This window comes from Mustela nivalis (genome assembly GCF_964662115.1).
Source record: "Mustela nivalis genome assembly, chromosome: 4".
NCBI classification, from domain to species: Eukaryota; Metazoa; Chordata; class Mammalia; order Carnivora; family Mustelidae; genus Mustela; species Mustela nivalis.
In genome coordinates, this window is record NC_139023.1 from 82333294 (window position 1) to 82338180 (window position 4887).

The 4887-nt window shown below is 35.5% G+C and overlaps 1 pseudogene across 1 annotated transcript; it reads right to left on the bottom strand.

The window, feature by feature from the left end:
* Window positions 1-1728: 1728 nt before the first annotated feature.
* LOC309863112 (homeobox protein NANOG pseudogene) lies at window positions 1729-4010 on the bottom strand (annotated as a pseudogene). Its single transcript has 2 exons — window positions 3992-4010; window positions 1729-2635 (listed from the first exon to the last, which is right to left on the bottom strand). The product of its transcript is annotated as a homeobox protein NANOG pseudogene (transcript).
* Between the last annotated feature and the right edge of the window lie 877 nt (window positions 4011-4887).

Genomic DNA, 4887 nt, shown 5'->3' on the forward strand with positions numbered 1-4887 from the left:
TTTTATTGAGTTTATTTTAAATGTACATTTCTCTCATTAGATTGTGAGCTCTTAGAGCAAGACTATGTATTTGCAGCTCCAAGGCCAAGTTTGTTTTCCTTTAAATTTAGAAAAAATTCAGCCATTTTTTATTTAAATATATTTTCTGTCCTCTGACTCTGGGTATACCTCTATTAAGCTACTTGAAGTTGTCCCACAGCTCACTGATGTGTTTTATTTATTTACTTGATTTTTTCCCCCTGTGTTTTATTTGCATAGTTTCTGTTGCTAAGTCTTGAAGTTCACTATTTTTTTTCCTTTGGAAAAATCTAATATTTAATTAACCTCATTTGGTGTATTATCATCTTGGACTCTGTGGTTGGCATCTCTAAAAATTCAATTTACACTGTCTTAAAAAATAACTTCCATGTTTTCACTGAAAAAAATTTTTTAAAGATTTCATTTATTTATTTGAGAGAGAGAGAGGAAGAACATGAGCTGGGGGTGGTGAGAGTCAGCAAAGAAGCAGACTCCCTGGTGAACAGGGAACCCGACATGGGGCTTGATCTCAGAACCCTGAGATCATGACTTGAGCCTAAGGCAGATGCTTAACTAACTGAGCTACCCAGGCACCCCTCCAGTGAAGTTTTTAAACACGTAGAATGATGTTATAACTATTTCCATATTATTGTCTGCTAATTCCAGTATCTTTTTTAGTAGTGGTTTGGTTTTAGTTGATTGTTTTTTCTTCCATTACAGGTTGATTGTTTTTTCTTCCATTACAAAATGTCCTACATTTTGTCATGCCTGTTAATTTTTTATTGGATGCCAGCCATTGTGAATTTTTACTTTATTGTGTGTTACAGATATTTTTTTAATTTCAATTGACATTTAACTTGTTTTTTAATTTTTAATTAAAAAAATTTTAATTCCAGTGTAGTTAACATACAGTGTTACATTAGTTTCAGGTACATAATACAGTGATTCAACAATTCAATACCATACTCAGTGCTCATCATGATAGGTATACTCTTAATTCCCTTCACTTATTTCATCGATCCTCCCTTGTTCATCTCCCCTTTGGTAACCATCAATTTGTTCTCTGCAGTTAAACACTGTTTTTTAATTTCTCTCTTTTTTTGTTGTTTGTCTTGTTTTTAAATTATTTATTTATATTTATTTTTTAAGGGTAAAGTGGGCATTTTATTTATTTGTACTTAAACCTATAAACCAACCACCCAAACTAGTACTATTATCATGATAAATTAAAATACAAAACATCTTTCTAAAAATACTGGAATTACTGAACAAAGTAACAGTTCTAGCAAAACCTCACAAGGGGCAGAGGAAATCAATGAAGCATATTATAGCTTAAACCTTTACTGTTAATAATTGAGTTTATCAACAAGAAAAGCCTCAAAATCTCAGAAAATACAAATTGTCCTTCATCACATGTCTTTGTATCTTTACTTCCTATTCTTGAGGCTTGATTCTAGAGCCTAAAGATAGGTAGTATTCTATCTAGTTATCTATAGCCAGAAACACCTGCTTTCATGTTGTTAATAACAGCCGATGCTACCGAAACCTTTGACTCCAATTGTACCTCCTCAATAGATATAATAAAAATAATGGGAAACACAATATTGAGGCAGAGATACAGGATCCTAAAAGACAAAGCCTAGGAGAAGTAATACAGCCTACTGCCCAAATTGAGATAGAATAATACACTCATCATCACACATCTTCAGGCTATATGTTCACAGAGTAATTTGGAAACAAATCCATTATTTGCTGGGTACTAAAATACTTAGCGGATTGCTGTATTACACTACTACTTTCCCCAGAAGTTTCTAAGATGGACTCCAAATCGCTGATGGAATTTTGCTGGAACTGGATCTGGGGCTGCAGGGATTCCTCTCCACCACTGTGGAGCTGGCTGTTCCAGGTGTGAGGGCACCAGGTCTGACTGGTCCAGGAATGGTTGCTCCAAGACTGGCTGTCCCAGGAGTGGTTGCTCCAAGATTGGCTGTTCCAGGTCTGGTTGTTCCAATTTGGATTATTCCAGGTCCGGTTGCTCCATACTGGAAGATTTCTGGAAGTGCTCATCAGGTATCCCTGGTTGTAGGAATAGAAGCCTGGGCATTCCATGGTTACTGTGCTGTTCTGAGTCATATTCTTGCTCTCCTTTGGCCAGTGGTTTTTCCTGCCACCTTTTACATTTCATTTTCTGGTTCTGGAACTAGGTCTTCACCTGTTTATAGCTAAGGTTCAGAATGTTGGAAAGGTCTTGCATCTGCTGGAGACTCAGGTATTTTTGTCTCTGAAATTGATCATTGAGGACATAGAGTTGGGTTGGGGAGAGAACACAGTCCCAATCTTCATTTCTTGCCCTGGGCCATGTCTTCCTTCCTCACTGTTCTCTACTCTGCAGAAGTACGTGGTAGTTTCACCCTGGGATTGGTGGGGCACTTGGGGCTGTCCTGAATAAGCAGATTCATGGAGGAAGGAAGAAGAGAAATGTTCTCCATGTGGGGTGTCTCAGCAGATGATATTTGCAGGGACACATAATTTTCTTCAGGCTGATAAATCTCAGGCATTGGAGAAGAATCCCAAGAACTGGGTTCTCCAGGACCAGGCAGAGCTGGATCTGCTGTTACTTTTTTTTTTTTTTTTTTAAAGTGGCTTTATTGAGGCATCATTGTATTCACCAAAAAAACTGCAAATTTTTGATATCTACAATTTGATGAGATTGGACATACACATAGACCCATACTATTGTCACACCAAGATACCACTGCCACAATATTTATATATTTGCTTTATTTTTAATATTAAAATTTTTTAAATTTATTTTTTATTTATTTTCAGCATAGCAGTATTCATTATTTTTTCACCACACCCAGTGCTCCATGTAATCCGTGCCCTCTATAATACCCACCACCTGGTACCCCAACATCCCACCCCCGCCACTTCAAACCCCTCAGATTGTTTTTCAGAGTCCATAGTCTCTCATGGTTCACCTCCCCTTCCAATTTCCCCCAACTCCCTTCTCTTCTCTAACTCCCCATGTCCTCCATGCTATTTGTTATGCTCCACAAATTTAATACTTACTGTTTCAGGTGCTTTGATATTGGGTGCAGATGTATCTGCAGTTGTTATATCATCTTAATGAATTGACCACTTTATCATTCTATAACATCCTTTGTCTGTTGTGACCATATTGATTTAGTCTCTTTTTTTTCTGATATAAATATAGGCACCTCTGCTCTCTTTTGCTTGCTGTTTCCATCCCATTACTCGCGGTCTGTGTGTGTCTTTAAATCTGAAGTGAGTCCTTATCAGTTGCATATATTGTATATTGTTGAGGCTTGTTTTATATGTATAAATATATAAAAAAGTATAAAACATATAAGCATATATAATACACAATATGTAATAATATATATATAAATATAAAGCATGTAATATAAAGTATATAAAATTATATATAAAATATATGCATATGAAAAACCATATGTCTTAGAAGACACAAGTTTTCCATAGTTTTGCTTACAATGTTGCGCAAGATAGATATTCAGAGGACGTGTTCAGAAGAAAATGTTTAGAATTTAGAAGCCTGAGAAAATGCTGTTCCAGAATTATCCTAATCCAAAAACCAGATGAAAAATTCCATGAAAACAACAGACCAACATTTCTCATGAACATCTATGCAGATGAAGCTATTAAAAAATGCTCAAGAGTTCTGAACAAATACCTTAGTAAAGAAGACATAAAGATGACAAGCAAGCATATGAAATGATGTTCCATATTATATGTCATCAGGGACATGCAAATTAAAACAACAGTGGGATACCAATAATAATTGCTGAGATCTAGGGCATTCATAACACCAAATGCTGGTCAGGATGTGTAGCAATAGACATTCTCATTCTTTGCTGGTAAGAGTGCAAAGTAGTACAGCTACTTCAGAAAACAGTTTGAAAATTTCTTACAAAAGTAAACATAGTCTTACCATAAAGTCCAGCAGTCATGCTTCTTGGTATTTATCCAATCATTTGAAAATTGTATATACACCCAAACCTACACACAGATGTTTATCGTAACTTTATTCATTATTGCCAAAAACTTGGAAGCAATCAAGATGTCTTTTGCAGGTGAATGGATAAATAAACTATGGTATCTAGAGAATGGAATATTAATTAGTACTAAAAGGAAATGAGCTATCAAGCAAAAAAAAAAAAAAAAAAAAAGATGTAGCAGAACCTCAAAGGCATATTACTAAGTGAAAGAAACCAATCTGAAAAGACTGTATATTGTATGATTCCAACTCTATGACATTCTGGAAAAGGCAAAACTATGAAGAGAAAATGAAAGGATCAGGGCTTTCTAGATATTGGGGAATAGGGAGAGATGAGCAGGCAGAGCACAGGAGTTTTTTTAGGGAAGTGAAACTATTCTGTATGACACTATAATGGCAGATAGATGTCATTATACATTTGTGAAAACCCATAGAATGTACAAAAGCTAGGCTAACCGTAATGTAAACTATGAACTTCGGTTAATAGCTTTTAAGAAATGTATACTCTGTTGTGGGGTGTTGATAGTGGGGGCAGGATTTGTGTGTATATGGAGACAAGGGTTAATGAAAACCCTATTTTCCACTGAATTTTGCTATCAACCTGGAGATGTTCTGAAAAATAAACTCTATTTAAAAAAAATAATGAATACTGTTACACTGAAAAAACAAAAAATTTAAAAAAAAGAAATTAAAAATAGAGCTTCCCTATGACCCTGCAATTGCACTACTGGGTATTTACTGCAAAGAGAGAGATGTAGTGAAAAGAAGGACCATCTGTACCCCAATGTTTATAGCAGCACTGGCCATAGTCGCCAAACCATGAAAAGAAC